A 23,521-nucleotide genomic window follows, 5' to 3' on the forward strand; every position below is an offset into this window, starting at 1 on the left:
GTGACACTTGAGGACACGCTTTGTTTTTCTTGGATATAAAGGTATACATATGATCTATTCAATTTACTAGCAAATGGTGAAGGAACTGTGGTGTAGACATATAGTGGGAAATGTCTGTGCATCCCTGATGTAAGGTCAGTGCCAATTATAGCTGTCAGTCAATCCGACCCATACCTGTCAGTCAGCTCAGTCACGCCCAAATTAATATCATACAGTATTGGCTATAAAAGAATAATAAAAAAAGGTATTAAGAGCCATTTTAACATGAAAGAAACCCAGGTTTGACAGAACACAACTGAATTTGGAGGTGAATTTGGAAATGTTAGTGTTATGTGCTCAACTGATTAATATAGCCCGGGTGGGTGGGCTTGAAAAATGTATTGCAGCCATCCACTAGAGGGCGTGCAAGACATTTTGGCTCTTCAATGGCTGTCTTGTCCACCATACTATATATACAGCCTTCGGCTGAAACTGGTTAATTTTTTTCCTACAGGTCATGATATGGCCAGACTCTGTAGATATGGTTATGATTAATTATATTTTAATCCTAGTTGTCAGGTTTCTCTAGACATCCTTGATGTCTGAATGAGTGTTTGTCCTGTCCTCACCTGTGCACAGCATCGTGGGGAGAGGTCATGCCACATTCAGAGCTCAGTCAGAATAATCATGTATTAACCACAACACTTATTAAAACATCTCCGTGTGAGCACCACTGTTATTTCTCCTTATTTCACTTCACACACACATACAACAGTACGTAAATGCAGTGTCCACTGAGTCTCTGATCCTGTCTGCAGTGTAATTTTCAGTACTCTCATGCCACCGTAGTCTTTTAGACTTTTTCTCTCTTTATCAGTGCATCTTGTCTCCGTTCCTATGGCTGTCTATCTCCAGCTCAAATTAACGTGCCCTGGTGGTTAACTCTCCTCATTTTTCACAAAGTGCTGAGCCACGCTGTGTAAAAGCAGATATCAAAGAATCTTAAACAGATGGTTAGAGAGCTGAGTGGAAGGCTGCCAGAAACCACATTCACAGCTTGTTACTCTGTGCACCAGAGTCCCTGCAGTACCCATGCAGTGTACTGATTATTGGTATGTCAGTTAGTTTGACTGTTTTATTAAACAAGATGTCTTCAAAATGCTTACAAGGTTTAAACATTGTATTGTTCCGCTCCAGCTGGATGTTGACGGCAGTGTTAGTCCTATTAGTCTGTCACTGGGTTGGAAGCAACTCTTATATCCTGCTTTAACACATTAACAGCAGGATTTCTGTCTTTAGTCTGTTTTGATCTTTCTTATTGTTAAGCCGTACAGAAAGAGTGTCCCTGAGGGCTGCTTTAATATAAAAAGCTAACACTGAAATGTCCGTCTTTGACTGGAATTGTGTCTTGTTTATGCATCAGAAAAGTAGTTTGTTTATTTATTCATCATTATTCATATAGTTTGTTTAATTATATAATCTTCAGTATCTGCTTTTTCCTGGTTAGGGTTGTGGTGGATCCGGATCCTATCTCAGGAATGCTGGGTGCAACGAGGGGAAAGAACCCTGGGCGGGATGCAGGTCCATTTCAGTGCACCATTCACAAACTCATTCACACTTAAGGGCAACTTATAGTAGCCAATCCACCTACTGCCATGTCTTTGGGAAGTGGGAGGAAAATGTAGAATGCAGAGGAAACCCACACGGACACAGGAAGAACATGGCAGACAATAACCCAAACTAAGAATAAAAACATTTGTTTGTTTTGTGCTTGATATTGAATGGAGTTGAACACATTTCCTTTGGCTAGCTTTGGATGGTGATGAAAAATAGGACCAGCAATTACATTTAACTGGAAACTCAAACCAGAAATACCCATCCTATAGGCTCAGTAACAGATGGCACACAGCTAGGTGCAACCGTTTTTAAGAACCTTTAAGTTGTGTACTGAAAAGAGTCATGAGCATATGTTTCTGCAGATTATATAATGTGAAGAGACTTTCAGACAGTCAATGTGACAGTTCTAACCAACAAGCTGAAACGGCAGACCACAAACCAAACCTCAGTCAGCATCCTGTCAGAAATTATTCTAGCACCACACACACACACACACACACACACACACACACACACACACACACACACACACACAGTTACACACAAGCCCACAGGAAAGATTAAGTGTAGAGCTTTGACTGTTTGAGACTGCCTCTCTCTCTGATCACCCTGGTTCATACACTTCCTTTAAACACTTTCTGAAGAGCCACGCCAGCTGCTGGGCCACACGGGGCTTCCAGAAGTGTTGGAGGCTTTTAATGTGGCTGTAAATGTTTCCCCAGAGCAGGAATTAGCGGTAGCGTAATTACACAGTCGGCACAGAGCCCGTGTTCTGCAATGGGGGAGCATCTAGCTCTGCTTGTGTGTATGTTTGTGACTGTTGATCATTAGTATTGGAAAATGCCTTGGCCGCAAAAAGGGGCTGCGGTCTCTCCCATCTATTAAAAACATGAAAGAACAAACCTCTTGTCTCTGGAGAGAGGAACCCACCAGACATAAACAGCCTGTAAAATGGAAAATGACATCTGCGTTCATTTGTCTCATGTGAGATGGCCACATTTGGCAATCCTTACTGAAAATTCCTTCCAATCGCTTGGGTCAGGACATTTACAGAAGGAGGGGGGGAGGGGGGGTGGTAGCTTTGCTCATCTGTTTCCAGTGGCGCTTTGGAGCCATGAGGGATATGCGTCAATGGCAAGAGAGTGATCAGATGTGAATGCTTGAGGCCTCATCACACTTCATAGATGTTTAGCTCTCATGGGTCTTGCATCACATGCTTCTCTGATGAATGTTTATGCAGCCTTTTTCAAAAACATGTGGGTTTAATGAAATCCATGTTCTGTGGAATGTTTTCTGTCCCCATAGCCCCATCTTGTTCCCTACTGTTAATGCCGGCTCTATATGAAGCGTTGAATGAGGGAAGCACGTTGAAACCGTATTCTGACCTTCATGTGGAATAAGGATTTGCCCATCATTCAAGTTGTAGATCACGATCAGGGCATATTTGTGAGTGTGCTCTCCTCACTGTGTAACAGTATTTGAGCTTTGACAGTTTAAAATGCGTTTTAAAAGGTGTGCTCGGGGGGTGCACAGGTTACACAGAATCAATGCATTGACATGCACATCACTGTTTCTCTCCGTTCAGCAGGGTTGCATCGGCCAAGCGTTAAGGTGTTTTTAATTGAACCCACTGAGGCTACAAATAAGCAGGCCAACATCCTTATCAGCATCTGGAGCTGGGTCTTTTGATGTGCACGTGAGGTGAAAAAGTCTTGGTGAAAGGTGGTTGTGAATATGTGAAGAGAGAAACCTGCTCTACCATTTACTATCTCTCTCTCTGTCTCTCTGTCTTCCTCTGTCTCTCTTTGCACGAAGCTGAATATAGAGGTAAACCAGCGTCTAATGTCGCCCTTTGAACCACCTGTCCTCTGCCCTTTTATCTCAGCTCCTTCAGAGATTTTGAGCACTTTGATCACCATTGTGAGCTTGTGCCTTTGATTGCACCTTTGTGCGTCAGAATTGTCAGTGCATTGAAATGCAAATCTCCTAGTTAGTAACTTCCTAAAACCCACCTTTAAAAAAAAAAAATCAGTCGAGGATTCAGTTATCTACCTGTGAATAGTGAAGAATTATTTTACATGTGTAGCTCTTGTATCTTGAAGGTCTGTGTGTTTTGTATGCCTCCCTGCTTCATTCTCTCCTAAAAAAAAAATAGGTACATGTTGCATCAATTAGATACAATTAATTATGGTCAGTATCAGAGTAATCCATCTGTATGTGTAGCAGGTGATAAAGTAATTGTATACTTGTCTTCCCAGAAAACTTTGAGTCCTATAGACACTCTATTTTGCCTAATGAAGAAACATGGATCTGGATAGCCTCTGATTGTGACAGTAGACAAAAAGCTGGTGGCTTAAAATTGTTTAATAACTCATAAGTAACTATGTAGGGATTAAGCAGGAATGAATGAGTAGTACTATATTAATACCTAAGTCACTGTTGTTAACTACTAATGAATACTACGTAAGTGCTCAGTATGCATTGTTTGGTAGTTCTTTATAAGCTAAGTAATAATTACCAAGTCTTATATACATCTCCTGGAGAACGTAGCTAGGTACGTAGCTAGTCATTAGTAATGAATTATCAAATGTTTCACTATACACACTGTTTCAGATCATCTTTAACTCCTAAGTAAGGAGTTCTAGGTTCTATCATTATAGAACATGCAAATTATTCAGTAATATTTGGTGCATATCTCACAAAGACGCATACACAGAGTGATGCATTTACAACCCCAATTCCAAAAAAGCTGGGATGCTGTGTGAAATGTCAATACAAACAGAATGCGATGATTTGCAAACCTCATAAACCCATATGTTATTCACAGTAGAACATACGTAGAAAACATATCGAATGTTTAAACTGAGGGAATGTACCATTTTAAGAAAAAAAAAGAAGGTAATTTTGAATTTGATGGCTGCAACACATCTCAAAGTTGGGATGGATGCAACAAAATGCTGGAAAAGTAAGTGTTATTAAAAAGAAACAGCTGGAGGAATATTTTGTAACTCATTAGGTTAATTGGCCACAGGTCAGTAATGTGATTGGGTATAAAAAGAGTATCTTAGGGAGGCAGAGTCTCCCGAAGCTGGGATGGAATCTGGATGGAAATATATGTTGCTCTAAAATCTGTATATACCTTTCAGCATTGATGGTGTTTGGTGACTGGTGTTAGTATAGGCTAATATAGAACTCATTTGTTCCTGTTTAGTCCCTGTGAAATTACCTATAAGTTAATGTACAGTATTAAAAAGTATTACTCAAAAACTTTTCAAAAAGCTTTTAACAAAGCCTAAAATAACATTTCTTACCTGAAAGAGTCGCTGATTTTTGTTCAGTATTGCGTATTCTGTTAGTAAACATTTTTGAAATTATTGTATTCCATTAAAACATTTGTTTATTGCTGATTGCTTAGAGATTTGCCTGCTATTCCCCATCTGTGTCCAACAGAGAGCAGGCTTGTACTTCAGTTAGATATTTAAATGTTTTAATGCCTTCAACTGTTATCCCAACAGATGGCGCTTTGGAAAGCTCTGGAGATTTTTTTTTTTTGGCTCGCTCTGAACAAATACTGCATTTAATTATGTTGTTGCTCTGAGTGATGGTTAAATTCAAACAGCATGCCACTTGTAAACCTCGCCATTCTATATTTACAGCAAAACCTTTAAGTTGTCTGGAATGAACACACATAAAGCTCCACACTGCTGCTAACATAATATTCTGGAAAGAAAATTATGTGAGCATTAAAACCACCTGATTATTATTGATGATTATACAGCAATTCTACTGGATGAATGAGCTTTGAACTCATTCTGCCCCATGTGCAAATGAGTGAAAGAGCTGATCGTTAGCAGCAAGGCTGTATGAGTCAGCAGTATGACCCCAGTGGAAACCACAGACATCAGCACTGTTCCTCTACACTCTCACAGACTCTGTTCCCCTATGAGTTTGGCCCAGAGTTGACCTGTGGCCTGATTAGCACACCCGGATAGCTTTGGAGCAGATTACAATTTGTCACTTAGCCTCAGTGCAACATTTAGGCTCTGTGAGATTTCTCTCTCACTGATTTCCTGTGAACTTGTTAAAGACTACAGCTGGGATCTAATGAATGTGTTGAGAGCATCAGAAATTAATAAACATGTGGTTAGGGAGGCAGGGTAAACATCTGTGGGACATACAAGTATGCTTCCAATAAAACAGCTATTAAATGAAACACTTTTACACAATGCTTTTTTTGCATTATTTTCCTTTTGCAACTCACCAGTTGAATCTCTGCTGTATGGATATGCAAGCTTTTGTTAGATGATTTGTGGCTGTGGCTCAGATTTATTGAACAGCTTAGTCCAGGATAACAGGTTGTTAGCAGGAGAGCAGTAATATGCTACGTGCCCTCCCCTGCGGCTTGCCAGGGAAGCTAGTCGGGAAATCACCGATGTCTTTACAAATATTTACTTTTGCCCCACAACATCTGTTAGATGTATTGTTTTCAAATTCCCCACCACCACCAAGCTAGGGATTGTCCAGATGTTCCCAATAACTGCAGCTTGTTTAACCACGATGGGATAGCGGAGGTGCCCTTGGGCAGGTAGAGGCCTGTTCTGCTCTTTATCTCACAGCACTACCTAGTCTAGCTGGATCATGGCAGATGTGGGCACTGGAAGGCCCTTAATATTAAAAAGTGTTTGTAGTGGTTGGGCTTAAGGTGTGCCTGTTCTGGTATGTTCCTGCATGTTAGTGAGTTCCCATGCGCCATGAAATTCCTGCATGATCTGACTGCGTCAGTAGGTGTTGAGGCAGAAGGTATTATTAATGATTTATACACTGCCTGTTAGCTGTTATCCCCATGAGATGTTTAATCATCAGATGCCTTTGGATCGGAACAGCGAGCCTGCCCAGAAACTGGGACGCCTGCGGTTTGTGAGGGTGTGTTTAATTTCTCCTGGTGAAGCGTGTGGTGTTAGGGGACAGATGGGCCCCTCTGTGGGGTTACCTAACCTGCAGAGTACATTCTGTGGTTCCAGATTCATTAGTTCTGCACTGTGTATATGACCCACTGCAGATATGCTAACCTCTGCACTGCCAGACAGCATGAAACAGCAGGTCTGTGGAGGTTCGGGGAGACAGCTAGGAGCTCCCCAGGCAAGATATAGCTTAAACTCAGAGCACCTCTCTACAGTGAGCATACTGAAGACTATTGTAGTAAGTGTCATTTTTGCATACTACAGGGCGTCCCAAAAATCTCCATGCATAGGGGAAATGAACACTTTTTAAGAAAAATGTCTATCTATCTATCTATCGATCGATCTATCTATCTATCTATCGATCTATCTAAATATCTATCGATCAATCTAGCCTTTGACTAAAGAATAACGTATTGAAATTATTCTCATGGATGGATCAGGAAGCTGTCGCAAGGTTGCGATGGTGAGCACATCACACACAACACTGTTGCCAAACTTATTAACAAATTCAAAAAGGAAGTGATGCGGACCCACCGAGAAGTGGACATCCACGAACATCCATTGACGAAGGCACAACCGATATGGTGCGGGCAAACATAGTCCCTTATGTATGGAGACTTTTGGGACACCCTATAATCATTTTGTGACCATTATTGGTGTAATCTCGCTCATACTTTTATTACTTTTTGCTTGTATCTGCTTGTGATATTTTCTAACCAACTTGTTTTTTGGTTCAGCTTTCCAAAAATATAAACAAACCAATAGCCCAATTTAAACCGCCATGACACTAACCAGGCAGTTACTAAAGATAAATAAGTGAATGCTGTAAGTGTATATTTGTGTTAATGAACCTGCTTTTTCTTTGTCTTTCAAACTTCATGTCTGCTCACTTTCACCCGAATGACAGTAAAAACCTCCCGCTTGTGCCATTCTTATCTGTATATGTATCTATTTAGAACACACTATTTGTTCAATCTGGGTAATATATTCATAGTCATTTACCTAGTGCTTATGTACAGTATTCTTAGTAGCTATGTTTATTTACATGTGCTTATATATCTATGCATGATTTGTATGTCTTTGTTAGGTTGTTGAGCGCAAGTGACACTCTTTTACCACAGAGGTTGGAACAGACTCTTTCAGAGGATCCAACAGCCCATTAGCAAGAAAGAAGAAGAGAGAAGAGAGTGACAGCAGAGGGGAGGAGTATGTGGTAAATTATTTGTGCTGGCAGATGTTCACAGACCCAAATATGCACAGGTCTGTAGACCTGGCAGTTCCTTACTCCTGCAAGGCTACCTTTGTATTTTTCTTTCTTTCTTTTCTTCATGATGCATGCAGGAGCAGTTGTTATTCTGGCTGTTTTACAGCAAGCATTCATCTGAGCTGTCATCACTTCTAACCGCTTTGGTGGAAATTATTTCACTCCCTTATTAAGGGAACTCCAGTGAAACATTACCGACGGCAGCCAGGTCAACATTCTTGGCGGCTCTGTCATCACACTGCTTTGCTGGTAGACGTTCTAGGCTCTGTATTGGCTATGATTTAAACCTCGAACACACAAAGACTGTAAAGAGGAATTAAAGTATCATCTCTTACAAACAGAATCATACATGCAGCTGACTTTCCTAGAAATTCTGTTCTGCAGTTGTGGCCTCGTGGTCTAAAAGAAATATCAGCATTCATATTCATGCTATTGAAATTCACCACATTTTACTGGTGTTAAACGTCTACCATAAAACGCATGATCGGTCTGACGGTTGTGTTTCGGAGCATTCCACATTTATGAACCACATGCTTCTAATTATGGGTGAAATGTGGAAAATGTGTGTCATATGAAGGAAACAGCCATCAGTTTATTGTACTGCTTTCTTGATGAGACAGTGAGAAGTAGTCTATCCCTCCATATTAAACTCAAATGTCCATTTGGTTTATTCTGGCTAGAGGTCAGATGAAGTAGTTTTTCATTTTATTGTGACATCTCATCCTTCTGGGCTTTTGTTATGCAATGTAAACTGCATAACTATTCAGTATGTTATGCCCATAGTGACCTTTGCTCTGTGTTCCTGTGTAGATCTACAGCCATTTTGTCACTGTCAGGACCTTAACCTTTAGCAAATGTCACACTGATGGAACGTGTGAACGCCATGACAATGATCATGGTGTAGTCAACTCATGCGCGGTGACCAGTAAACATAAAAAGCACAATTATCACAATTAACATATCCAGACAGTCACATGCAAACATGCAGGTTGTGATTTTAGTAGGGAGTAAAAAGACTAAAGCTGTTTCTTGAGGAGGGCTTTTGGCAGACTGCCACAGATTGCCTTTCCCCTGAGGCCTCTTACTCACCAGTCAGAGAAAAGGAGAATTACACATATTAAAGAGAGTAAACGGCTGTAATCACAGCTTGGGGAGGAGGCTGGAGGAGTTTTCAACCTACTGAAATTGTGTGTATGGCTGTGTGTAAAATATACACACATCTCTATTCATTTCAACATACATCACTCTACTGCTAAAACAATGTATCTCCACTTATATAGCCACTTATATATGTGGATTGCTAGTCCACGGAGAGGTAGCTCTTCAAGCAACCCAAAAGTATATTTGAAATATATTAAGTATAATGTAATGACTATGTGGCAGTGGCAGCTAATCCATAGGAGCAGGTGGGGCAGAGAACCAACCGTGTATATAGCAGATGTTCATGATGTTCAAAGAAATTCATAAAGTCCTCATTCACAGCACCATGCTTTTTAAATTTCATTTAAAATACTAATTACCCCCTTTTGAGTGAACAATAAAAAATTTTGCTCTTTGATAGATTATGTTCCATTGATTTACTTGTCTTTCTAGATGTTGTGCAAACGTGGAACAGTGAGCTGACTGCCTGATCTAGCTCCACAGAATTATTAATTATTGCATCAAGTTCAAAACTACAGCAAGCACTGATAGAGGCACATTGGGGAAAGTGTCATGCTGCTCCATGCTCATGCTATAAACAATTTCAATCGAGGACAGGACAGTAAATGAATGCCATGTAATAGGTTCTAGATTGACCTAATTTTAAAAAAATACTTCATTTTTGAATAATTATTGAGGTATAAGAGGAATAAATATTTTGAGACATGTTTTTGCTGGAAAATAATCACCATACCACCCTAAAAGCATGCCACATAAATATTTATTCAACAGTATATTTTAGATTATTGCCAGTCAATAGGTTTAATAATAACGAATGCATTAAATCATTTAATTACTTCATTCCAAGTTAATTTACAGTTAATTCTACAATACAATCGGTGTTACATTTATATCACAATATATCGTATTTATATTGAAAATATGTAACGGAATATCTTGTTGTGTCTTCTTGGGTGGCACGATTTCTCGCATTCCGGCGGGGCCCAGCAAAATCCAAGCATGAAATCATCCTACATTTCACTCCAATGCTGCACAAGCCATGAATCTGAAAACACAGATCTCTAGACTACCTTGCTTACCTTGGCAGTGGACCTGGGCCCTTTTTATGAGGAGAAGCCTGTTTGTTTGTTTGGCCAGCAGAGTTCACTCAGCTAGATGTGTGTTTGCCAGGTCAATCGAGTGAAGCAGGGAGACTGGAAGGGTCAAGGAGCGAAAAGATGAGCACAGCTGCAGGGCCTGGCTTAGCCCTCTCTATCATTGCAGCATTTATCACTTGTCCTCCTCGTGTGTGTTCCCTCATTCTTTCCTAAGGAGTCGCTGGCCTTGGTGGTGAAGTTTGCACGGGGTAGACCACCAAAGCTCTTGGACTAGCTCTTCACTCTGAGAGTCAGATAAGAGACCTGGAGCAGCTCCATTTGAATTAACTCCGGACCGAGCCTCTGACACAAACCAGGCCCTCGAGAGAAGCGCAGGCATCCATAAATATTTAGGCACCGAAAGAGGTTTATGGAGTTTGTTGTAAAAGGATTTATGGCAGGCTGCAAATTCAGCCAGACTTGCGAGGGAAGCAGGGGGGCTTTTTTTTTTTGGAAGGAACACATCTCTTGATGGTGTAAAATCAGAGTGGCCTGGAGGGGACTGATCCAAACAAGCACTTAAACACCAAGAACAAAAACCAGAACATCTGGCCATCACCAGCCTTTCACAAAACAGGTGTGAGCTAATAAAAGGCGCTTTACCTGCTGTCGGAGGAATTCCATTCTGGTATGCAGAACACATCAACAGATTTTGAGGCCTTATTAGGACAACACAGCAATCATCTGCCTTCTATGTGCATCGCAAGTAGTTTGTTGCAGTGTGCATGATGGCCTGCAGCCAGTGGACACTACTAGGAAGCTCCTGTGCTTATTTGGGAAAGAAAGGTCTTTGGAGGGCTTTCCTCATATCTGAACTAAATCAGAAATTGATTTGCAACTAGGGGGGTGTCGCATCTCTGGGGTTGGGGGTTCAAATCTGGCCTCCTCCCTGTTTGTGTGGAGTTTGCGTTTTCTCCCCGTGCTTCGGGGTTTCCTCCGGGTACTCACGTTTCCTCCCTCAGTCCAAAGACATGTGTTGTAGACTGATTGACATTTTCAAATAGTGTGTGATTGTGCCATGTGATGGGTTGGTACCCCATCCAGGGTGTCCCCTGCCTTGTGCCCTGGGATAGGCTCCAGGCTCCCCGCAACCCTGTGTAGGATAAACTGTACTGAAGATGGATGGATGGATCTTGCAACTAATAATAGCACATATTTCATCAGGTTTACATGTGAAGAGGTTAATTGCAAATGGTGATATCTTACTGCATATGCATGAACTACAGTGCTTTTGGTTTGACTCTTTCTTATCATTAAGTCCCATTATGCCTAGGATACATCATTTAAATGTTTACTGTATTTAATATCTTTATTTTAATTTTCATATCGGAGTCGAAATGATCTTTAAAAAAAACTTTTTAAAGCTTTAATTTAGTTCACAAGGACAGAGTCGAGTTTTATCCTAGAAGTGTCTCAAGTCTGAGATATGCCAGTACAAGACACTTCATAAAAGTCTGGGTCACCTGTTTCCTGAAATTCACACAAACATTCTCTGCAAATATCACAACAAATCACATGAACTTGTCCATTAAGGAAATCAATTTGGACCCCAACTCGGTTATTCTGTTACTCTGTACATTTGGAGTATTGTAACCATGTTAAAACTAAATAAACCAAACCCTTCAGACAATTGCCACTGCAATATCCGGCCATGTAGCTGAAACCCCACTCTGCTTTCTCTGTCAGTTTGTCAGACAGTAGCATAATAAAAGAGGGACTAAGGCTAGTCTTTGATATCAGGAAATATGAATTATTGAGCTGTCTGAAGATGAGGCTTTAGATTACATCAGATCCTATCTCAGGCAGACATCACATAATGAAAGAGATTTATCATTTTAATATGTGCATGTCTGTGTTGTAAACAGAAGCTTGTGTTAGCCGAGGCTCCAGGGAGGGCACTTATTGGTGAGGGAGCATGAGGTCGATGTAGTCATATTCCATCAGCACAACATGCATTTACATTCTCCTTACCTTTTTCTCGTACTAGTTAATTGTGTTGTCAGTCACTCCTCTTGCCTTTTTTCCCCCTATCTGTTTCTCTCCTATTTTCAGCATATTTAGTGTAGTAGGATAGTAGGACAGCGTACTTCAGGACCACCTCTGGAGACGTAAAGTATACATACATCCTATGATGTAGATGCATGATTCCAGACTGTTGGTTTGGAAAATGACAATGACATGCTTAGTGCTCAATGAAAATGAATAGAACATGACACTGGAGAGATATTAACCTAAATTGTAATGTTATGGAGCAACTTAGCATTGCTAATCAGAGTTAACCAGGTATGCTGTGCCCTTATAGTCCCATTGCATCAGCCGTACCCAAAAATGGCCTTATCTCTGAGTCTCTCTATTTCATCACCAACTTTAGATTAGCATTTTTTCCATTGTTCAGGATCAGATTCTTTCACCACTCACTGCCAGTGTGTATGTCTGTTTCTGTTCACACAGTTCTCTCCAGTATCTGGTGTAGTAACTTATGTCCCACGCAGTATCTCTCTCTCTCTCTTTCCTCATCTTGCTGGGCCCCAGATGCCATTCTAGCTACTTCTCATCTCCAGTCATCCATCCATCCATCCTACTGTTCTTCTGTAAGGAGGTGAGAGGTCCTTGTTGCTGTAGATAGCATAGAAGATCAAGAGTCCTCATTATTCCGTTAACTGTACATTTATCAGACAAGAGAGTAGGACTGAAGCACCTGGACCATCATTAAGCTTTAACAGAGAGTGGGTAAAAACGAGCGGAAGCAGTACCGGGGGAAAAAGGGTGTGGGAAGCAGTGTTCCTCTTTAATGTCTCTGATAGCTCTGACAGGATTATTAATCAGGAAACTAAAGGAAATTTCTGGACCTTTTGCCCCTGGCTTCTTCACTTTAGAGTCTTTTAGTTGGTCCATTCCAGAGCAGTGGCAGGGTCATCAGGTCCGCTGCTAATTGCTCCTACAGGGTTTTGAATAACAATGAGCTGTGCCCAATTACTGAGCCGCATGTGCGAGAGAGAACGAGGTAGAAATGAGAACACAGGAGCTCAGCAGGTCCCACACAGGGAGCGGACGGAGAGGAAAGAGGAGTGGGCTGTGTTTAATCCTTACTTTCTCTCTCTCTCTCTCTCTCTCTCTCTCGCTCTCTCTCTCTTTCTCATTCTGTCTGTAAGAGCATTAATGAGATTTCCAAATCAACACTGGCACACAGTCTAATGGAGGGCTGTGCTCAGCAGCAGCATTCCTGCAGGACTGCTGCGCCTCATTGGCTATTCCATTTGAAGAAGCCATTTCACTCAATCACTGGGAATAGTTCTTTTAATGCCCCTGATATCTTTTCCTTTTTGTATCATTTTCTTCATTTATTAGTGCTGTGTAATTTTCCCTGCACATTATTGTGTCTTTCTCAGGGAATTCAAATTAAGATTCTTTGATGATTGGCTCAAAATGCAGTCTTGATGTTAGGGCCCTTCAAAGCTCATAGTTTGGGATGTGGGTTAATCTTTTGTCTCATTTGCTGTTTTTCCTTTTATCATGTGATGCCGTTTTGCAGCGCAGTTTCCTATAAATCACTGTTTTTAACAAATGACCCGATTTCCAGGTGATTGAGTTCATACGAGAAGCCTGCCCTATGCATTGTAAACTTTAAAGTTGTTCAGAGACAAGTAAGACACCATGCTTGTGAACAGGGCTGTTTCTGACCATTTTGGCATCCTAGGTGAGATTCCTATTGGTGACCCATGATGTCATGTTTTCTGTAGCCTCTCAATCCATCCAGGAAGTCACAAAAGAGCCAAGGACAACATCAAGGGACCTACAGGCCTCTCTTGCATCAATAAAGGTCACTGTTCATGACTCCACTATCAGAAAGACACTGGGCAAAAATGGCATCCATGGAAGAGTGGTGAGGTGAAAGCCATCTAATCCAGAAGAACATTAAGGCTCATCTCAATTTTGCCAAAACACATCTTAATGAGCCTCAAACCTTTTGGGAGAATGTTCTGTGGACTGATGAGTCGAAAGTGGAACTGTTATGAAGACAAGGGTCCTGTTACATCTGGTGTAAACCAAACACAGAATTCCACAAAACACTTTTAGACCATACATATGGTCAAGCATGGTGGAGGAAGTGTGATGGTGTGAGGATGCTTTTCTGCTTCAGGGCCTGGGCAACTTGCAATAGTTGAGAGAAACATGAATTCTGCTCTCTACCAGAAAATCCTAAAGGAGAATGTCTGGTCTTCAGTCCGTAAATTGAAACTCAACCGCAACTGGATTATGCAGCAAGACAAATCCAAAGCATAGGAGATAAGTCCTAGTCCTAGAAGTAAATGAAAGACTGATCTCCAGTTATCGGAAGTGTTTGGTTGCAGTTATTGCTGCTAAAGGTGGCACAACCAGATTTTAAGTTTCAGGGGGCATTTAGTTTTTCACATGGGTGATAGGTGTTGGTAAACTTTTTTTTTTGCTTCAATGAAATAAATAAATACTGTATTGTGTTTACTCAGGTTGTCTTTGTTTTATGTTGGATTTTGTTTGAAGATCTAAAACTATTTAGTATGAGATATACACAAAAACAGAAGAAATCAGGAAAATACTTTTTCACAGCACTGTATAATTGTGTACTAAATGGTCAAAATGTGCAATTGTGTAACCAGGAAATGCACTATAATTTTAACATAAGTCTACTTAAGTCTATTTTGTTGAAGTTATCAACTGTTCAGTGATGGAGACTTGAGTGCAAAACTGTTCGTGGCAATTGCAGTCCTAAAGCTACCATGGCAATTGTAGTTCTAAGTCATCGTAGCAAAACTGTTCATATCAACTGCTGACCAAAGCCATCTTCATGCTTTCTAAGTATATCTTTGGACTTTCTGTGTGGGGCCATCCTCAGCAGCAGCGAGTGATTTCCAAATGATGAGAACTCCAACCAGAAGTAGGGCATCAGGTTGCATCAGGCACGTCCGGAGAGCAGAAGGAATATTATATTCAAAATATAGTAATATTAGGTTTCAAAATTTTATTCCCCAAACTAAATTGTTAAAAACCAATAAGCCCTACTTGTGTGATTGAGTTCCATTGTGCACACCATTGCAGCATTTGTAATGGATTTTAGCTTAAATGTAATTTTTAATATTAATTCATTTCACCATATAGAATTTCCTGAATCAATTTAAATGAGTTTAAATAAAAAACAAAAAACAAGGTGTATATATATATATATATATATATATATATATATATATATATATATATATATATATATATATATATATAATACATACATTTTCCTCCTATATATATATTCCTATAGACTTTTGATTTGCATTTTTGCCCTTGAACTATGGCACCCACACTGAGTGGAGAAGTATGAATTTAATTTGATCCCAGTTTAAATAATCTGTTTCTAATTCATAGATTGGTACGAAGTGACCAGACATTCCCCCCTCCCACCTGTTCATCATTCTCTATAAGCCCCTGGAGAAGCCATCATTAGGCCCTGGCTTCACTGGCGTGCACTGAACCACTCTTCAAGGGCTGTAAATTGGAAATGGGACTTAAATACAGCTTGAAATGGATACTTTATATTCACGTAAGCCCTGAGACTGTGCTGTCAAGTGCAGAGAGAGAGAGCGAGAGAGAGAGAAAGAGAGAGAGCTTTCCACTACCAGATGTACTTATGCAGAAATGAGCAGAATCCTTTTAATTGCCTGAGCTGAAAGGATTTTCTTGACCTTTTCAAAGTCATGGAGCAAACAAATTTCCTCCAAGGTTAATACCCCTTGTTCCTTGTTATTATTTTATTTATTTTTTTTAACTTCCGTGTGTACTTTTGGGTTGTGGCGCGAACAGATGCAGAGCTCACAGCTCTGAAACTCCCAATGCTTTCGATGAAACTGGATTTGAAGCAGCAACTCATTTAATCCGTTCAGTAGGCAGAGTGCTAAGTGTTGGAGTGGTGTCCCATCTGAGTGAAGTGGATTATCTCATTTTCATTTCTCAAAAGCTGTGACTGATAATGTGCTGCTAGTGATACTGCGAGTGTCTGAAAAGAGGCATTGATCATCTTTATGTGAGCCATTGTGTTTTAACAGCTCTCTATGAGACAGGGTGTCAGGAAGTATATCAGGTTTACTTTACTTACAAATCGAGCTGAAAGTGGAAGGACATGCATGTTGTTTATTAACCCATCATACGATCTAAAATCTAAGATAAATACCTCTTGAAGTTCCACTTAGCATGAAGAACTGTGAGTGCTGAAGAGCTTTTAAATCCCCATGCTTAAAGAACAAACCGGATGCCATCCACTTGACTTGACAGTGAGATTTATTTATGCACGCACAGCCTCATCATCTGCATATATGCATACAGTAGCAGCGCTGCAGATGTACTCTCGGAAGAGTTCATCATTATTTCACATTTATTTTGTCTCCCTAATTACCTAATTAATTCTGTTGTTTTGATTGTCATGTTTACCATTTGCTCGGTGAAGGCATAATTCTGTTCTATTTGTCTGTTTGAAGAAGGAGACATCTCACTGAATAATTCATGGAATGCTTCAGCGATAGTACAACCATTTAAACGATGGAGGCGTTTGTGAAATTCTTTCTCACTCTTTTTCCTCGCACATGCACAAACACTTACACTCTCAGTGTTTCTCTCACCCTCCCTTCTTTCACTGCTCTAGGCAATGGTAAGTAGAGAAAAATGGATTTCATGATGTTCACAAGGTTCACCTCAAATGAAGCCATCAGTGTGTGTGTGTGAGAGAGAGAGAGAAAGAGAGAGAGAGAGAGAGAGAGAAACAAAGAAAAGCATGTCCTCTAATGCATCTTTGAGAGATGTAAAAGATCTGAAAGCTGTGTTATAGTGTGGCACACTGTAAGATCTGTTCTAGCCCTAGAGACTGGCTCTAAAGTCTCTGCCGAGGCTCTTAACCACCTGATTAAACTTGTCAGGATCGTAATGATACTAATTAGGAGCTTCGCACTAAATTAGATCCAATGGGCAAACACTCAACATGATGACTGGCCACCCCTGTAGTGGAAAATGGGCCGTACGTGGGTTGCATGGCACCTGGTGGGTAGTAGCTTTTGGTTCTGCTTGCTCTTCCATGGCTCTCTTGAGATCACCAGCCTACTGAGAGCATTGAGAGACAGAGATTGAGAAAGCGAGAGAGCAAGAGCAGATGCATCCTGTGAGGAGCGGAATACAGGTGTCTCAGAGGAGAGGATGTGGGAGAGAGAGAGAGAGAGAGAGAGAGAGTGTTCGTTGGGGGCGTGTCTGTTTACCGAGTTTGCATCTGAGCTTCATGACCCCTGAGGCTTTCCACTCATTTCAATACCACATGCAATAAATAGTTACACACAGTGCTTTGTTCTTCTTGTTGCTCCTCTCATGTTCCTGTTACCATATACTGTAAATACAGTACGCTGGGCTGATTTCATGGCCCTCTTTCACTTTGTGAATAGTGAGTGAGTGAGTGTGTGTGTGTGTGTGTGTGTGTGTGTGTGTGTGTGTGTGTGTGTATGCAAGTTTGTATGTGTGTATATGTGTATGCCCCTAGTGACACAGGTACCAGATAGTTTTCCAAAACATCTCCAGAGTTCAGTGTGTACTCATTAGCACTGCCACAGCAAAATCGCATAAGCTCTGCTGAGTTGTTTTCCTCTCACTCCCCCTCAATCAAACTCTCTCCTTCTGCCTTTCGCACTCTTTTCATCACTCTCTCTGCTTTATCGGCTGCACAGTCCGTAGAGACGTTTTCTCTTGCACATAGTCATTGCGGGAAGAAATCATCCCATTCTATTTGTGTGTGTGTGTGTGTGTGTGTGTGTGTGTGTGTGTATACATATACGTGTGTATGAGAGAGAGAAAATGAGAAATGGGAGAGGGAGTGAATGTATTTATCTTCTGAAAGTGTACCACTGTGTGATGGACGTTATCACCTCCAGAACAGAGGTGCCAGCAGGATCTCAAGTCATGTTGTGTCCTGTTGTGTGTGTGTGTTTTTTAAACGATTTCCCCCTGTATCATCTTCCCCTCTGCCCCAGTGTGAGCTTTATGTATTTTACAGTTGCCTGTTTCTTGATCTGCCCCTAGATGAGCACTTTTAATCTTTCCTGTCAGCAGTGGGAATGTGTCATTACCTCTTCTTGTGCCCCACTGCATATTTTATGTAGTGGTGGGAGCTGATACTCAGACTGCAGCTCCACACCAGTACATGTTCTACCTGCAGACGAGGAAAGCCGGGGAAAGGCAAGCGTGATATTTTCATTAACACATATCTTCATTAACACGCACAAAAAGCAAGGGAGCGAGGGAGGGGAAATAACAACAGCAGCAATGCCATAACGAAAGCATGGCACCCCCCGTGGGCATTCTGCTGTTTGTAGTGACACAGAGGACGAGTTATGCTAATTGAGTGTTCTTTGCATAATTAGAAAAGAGAAACTTCATCATTATTATGAGTAGAGAATAACCAGACTGAGGGTAATTTAGAGTTTCCCCAGCAGGGTGCTGGCAGAAAAAAAAAAAGAAAGAAAGGATGCCCTTTCAGTGTTATTCCTGCTTCTTTTCTCCTCTCTCCTATACAGAACAGCGTATTCATCAGGATGCTTCGCCAAAGTGTGTCTTAATGATAATTACTTTTCTCAATACGATCGTTTCAAAGTGATTAAGTACATTTGTTTTTGAATCGCGCCCATTTGCAATGGAAATTTACGAGGCAATATTTGGATTAAAGCAATTCGCACATATTCGGGCATGCCGCCAAAGTCTTTTTAATAAGACCAGACCCCTCTGAATCAATTAGAGCACTTCAAATGTTTCCGTGTTGCAAAATAGTGCTATTGTTTTCTCCACCGAGAACATGAACATCCATGAAGCATGAGCACCAGTCTTAAAATCTCAGCCTCCTTACAGCTGATGCCTGATTCAGGGCATACACATCGTAGGCTGCATGAAAGAACATTTCTGATGGGCAGAGAGGGGAAGTTGAAGCCGCATGTGGGCAGATACTAATAAGACCGATACTGAAGCTACTGCAGCTATACGTTTTCACAGCGTTATCACCTGACCGATTTACTCCTATCCCCTCGTCTCCTTTCGTCTTTGCAGTGCCAACATGGCTGACCACGTACTCTGCCTTGAGACAGAATATTCTCTGCTTCAAAGGTTCTCTCACTTTTTTTTTTCCATCTGTATGTACCAGCCTACAGCCAGAGCCATGGATTAATATTTCAAAACATGTTTCTCACCCCCTCTTCCTGCCTCACTTTCTCTTCCCCCTCCTCTCAATGTCTCACATACACACTCCCCGTTCCCTGTTCACCACTTTGCGTGTCTCTCTCTCTCTCTCTCTCTCTCTCTCTCTCTGTCTGTAGAGCCTGGCTGCAGATATGTGCGATATTTCCCCTTATCTCATGTTTTGCTGCTCCATTGCTCCCTCGGTCCAATCACTGGAGCACTATGTTTTATGAATTAATAAGAGATGATCCTGGAAGGGGAAGCAGCTGAGAGAGCGAAGATGGACAGAGAACATAGGGGGGAAAAAAGAGGGAGAGGGAGAGTAGAAAAAGAGAGAGAAAAACAGAGGGTGGAGGCTGCAGTCGAATTTTAATGAACACCAAGGGGAATATCACATTCCCCCCGCACTCTTTCTCTCTTTTCTGTCTGGATATCCTTATGGTACACTGCTCTAAATCACTGTCATGCAAACAAGGTATTTCCCATCATGCCCTTGGTTTTTGGATGGTAAGTGTGTCACCGTGTGGCACAGCTTGGCTCACCGGGTGCACCTGCTCCGTTGTCCTAATTGAACAGATGATCTGCCAATTTGTCATGTTTATCTTCAGCGCCTCTCCTCGGTGGCTGGCCCGCTCCTCACAGCCCCCCTCTTGAACGTGCTGCAGATGTTAGCAGCATTTTTTATGACAGATCTTGTAGTCATTACTGAATAATTCATGCTTGCATTAATGTCTTCAGATAGCATCTTCAGCTCCCTTACTCTGCCTTTCTCCCCATCCTTTACTTCCTGCACTCTCTCTCTCCCTCTCCCCCCCCATCACATGGGAAAACTTTATTATGCCTCCCTCTGACAGCAAAGTATACGGATAAAAGATAATTGCCTGGCTTGACTCTCCCCATTGATATGAAAATAGGCTTTGAATTATTCACCAAGGTTTAAAGGTTAGTTGAAGGTTATTACTTGGGGACAGGAATAAAGGAAGGAGGAAAAAGCCTCTCTGTGCATTGTTCGGCAGCAGGCAAACGAAACGTCAGTGAAAGGCTAATTTGCAGTGCATGCTGCAGTGGTCTCTCACTTATAAAGCCCCAAAGTCTCTCTGGAGGTTTTAACATGGGAGAAGTCAATTATTTATAAGCAAATGATGTTCAGTATTTTTTCCCTCCCCCTTGACTCAAAAAGAAAAGAAAATTCTGTACCAAAATACAACTCGGTGTCTGCGTTGCTGTGTTATCCAACTGCTTTGCTTGTGCTAATTTTTTGGCTTGCCTTTTTTTTTTCTTCTGTCGAGCCCAGCCAAGCAGGGCAGAGGATAATAAGCAGCCATCTTGGAGAAGGAAAGTGTCCTGGATGATTGCTTTTGACATGAATCAGATCGGTTGAAATGCTAGCAGGTTTTAGAAATGGCTTGGATAATAGAGCTTAGAATACAGTGTCCTTAATATATCATTCCCTTTGTTGGTGTGTATTTTTCTCTCTGTACGGGTTCAGAGTCACAATGAGTTCTGCGGTTGGTCCCTCTGTTCTTACGCCACGCTGCATCACCATAGCAACCATGCGTGCAGGTACTTCATTTTAGCAGGGAGTCATGGTGAGCTGTGTGATGGAGATGGACAACCCCCACCCACCATTCCTTTTCTCTCTCTCTCTCTCTCTCTCTCTCTCTCTCTCTCTCTCTCTCTCACACACACTCACACACACACACACACACACACACACACACACACACACACACACACACAGAGGATCTTTTTATCTCTCACTCAGTCTACCCCCTTACACTCTCATTCCTTGGAGCTGGTTGACCTGAGGTGGTGTGTTTATGGAGCGCTATTTATGTTCTCATGTATGTTCGTGTGTCTTTTTGTCTCAAGTTCATTTGCATGTTCCCACACAGCACTACCCCTCAGTGGGTGTAATGCTCCAGGCCCGTTTGCCACGTCTGCCCTGTCATTCCTCCAGCCGATTTGTGACACCTACTATCTCCCTGCTCATTTGCTGACTTAATTGTTTTAGCACCTCAAAAAATGAAATGAATTCCAATGAATGTAAGTGATTATGATTTTTTTCCCCAACACAGAGACATTTTGTGATTACACCTTTCAGTGACATGTATCTATGTCCTTTATGTAGACCACAGGTGTAGAATTGTGTTTCGTTTTTAAATAAACAAGCACAAATAAATAATATTTGAATGATTAAATGCTTTAAAGCAGATTAGATGCAATAAGGAGCAAGCAGTTTAATTACACTACAAAGAAGTCATACTGTATGTCCCTATTGGCATCCATTCAGCTCTTTCTTCTCTTCGGTTTCCTCCGTTTCAGTTTCTTTCCGGTAATATTACACACATCATATGAGTTAATTCATAAATGTTTTAATATAACGTTCATTACACCTGTTACTAACATCCACCCTGTTTATCATCTTTTCCTCACTGTCACACTCACTCCTTTCTGCTTCCTGTTTTCTACGAATAATACACAGCTTATCAAAATCAATCATCCACAAAACTCATTTTCAAGTGGAAATATGGGTCATTTTGATTTAATTTGGCAGAGACTCTTTTATAGCTCCAATTTGTTGGCAGCATTTTGGCAGAGGACGTAAAGACAGCTTTGTTTTTGACAGCTTCTCAACACATCATTAGCTGAAAATAAGGAACTAGTAGGAGGCTTGCCAGGCGCACTCTAGCAGAGAGCAAGTTCCAGATGGCAAAGCAATGCTCTAGAAAGCAGATGTGTTGAAATAGGAATGCTGCACACCCACTGCACTCTATTTTGCTACTTGAAATTGAGCGTAGTAATCTCTTTCAGCGTATTTTTATATGGATTTTTATATTTGTTTAAAAAAAAGAAGCAGATACTGATGCATTCATAGAGGATAGCATATTAAAATGCATTTCTGTACATAGACACTTGTGGTATTGATCAGGCTCTGGGTTGCACAGAATATCTCAGCAGTTGATCTTCTTTCTTCGGTACTGCTGATATCTATGCTAAAGGCATGTTTCCCAGAATGCTGGGAATGTGAGATCACTGACTCTGACAGCTCCAGTCCGCCTCCTTACAGCTGAATGGCACCTCAATGTCGCTGTCCCCTGACCTCCACTGTTGTCTGCAAGTCAGGGTTGTAGCCTTTCACAGCAAGCAGGCTGTACCATAGATGACTCTTTGTCGCTTACATACGCTGGAGGAAGTACAAACACACACTTTCCCACTGTTTACCAATTATAGACATTTTATCCTTAATGCATTTTATCCAATTTCCTCATTCTACTGCATGGCTGGGATTATCTTATTGCCAGCTTTTGTAGAAATGAGTTCTGGGATTAAATGCCATTTCACTTCCGACGAGACTCACACGTCACTTTGGATGATGTGATGGCATGGAGGCTTCAGATCAGCTAATAGCACTGTGGCCTGCCAATGAAATGCTAATAGAAGGTGGCAGATCGATCACTGATGTTCCTCTCTCTCTTTCTCTCTCTTGCTCAATTACTTACCTCTGTGACAAGATAACAAAAAAGCACTCTCCAGCTCCGGCCATGCCAAGAGGCACTTCATCGAGGACTTTTGCCCGCTGCTTCAGAGCGCTTGTCTGATTACAGACTGATCGATACCTGGCCCCTTTCCCACTCTTGGCACAGGGAATGATGCAATACTTGGAGCTGTGACATTGACTGGGCCCTGGAGGGGGTGCCTGAGTATTGCTCAGCTAGAAATGGCCATCCTATTAACTCTGTTGGCCTCCTCTGTTGTGGTAGTGATAAAAGCCAGAGAGGAGAAGGAGGAGGAGGCATTAAATGACACAAATGCCCTCATAATTGCCCTCTTTGATTCTAATTGTGGAAATTAATCTTGTTTTGTTTGAAGGCATACAGGTGCCAGAGCAACTGCTGAGGAAATAAATCTTCATTGCTATAACTTTGTCAATGCACTATATTTCCTGTGGTGTGCTTTACCATTATATAATATAGCTAAATGCTAAACATTTGTTTTTCTAATCACTGGCATTTCTAGGGTTTGCAGTTTTGCCCTCTCTGTCTGTGTTTAATCCCACTATAATGGTCTCAGTGCTGACCCTGTGGCCTTCTCTCACTGGGCCCATCCTTATGGATCCTTGCTAGAGCTTTCTCTACCACGCTCCCCCCATGCTGAGGGCCATGTTAGTGTGC

The sequence above is a fragment of the Ictalurus furcatus genome, chromosome 4 (assembly GCF_023375685.1).
Source record: "Ictalurus furcatus strain D&B chromosome 4, Billie_1.0, whole genome shotgun sequence".
NCBI lineage: Eukaryota > Metazoa > Chordata > Actinopteri > Siluriformes > Ictaluridae > Ictalurus > Ictalurus furcatus.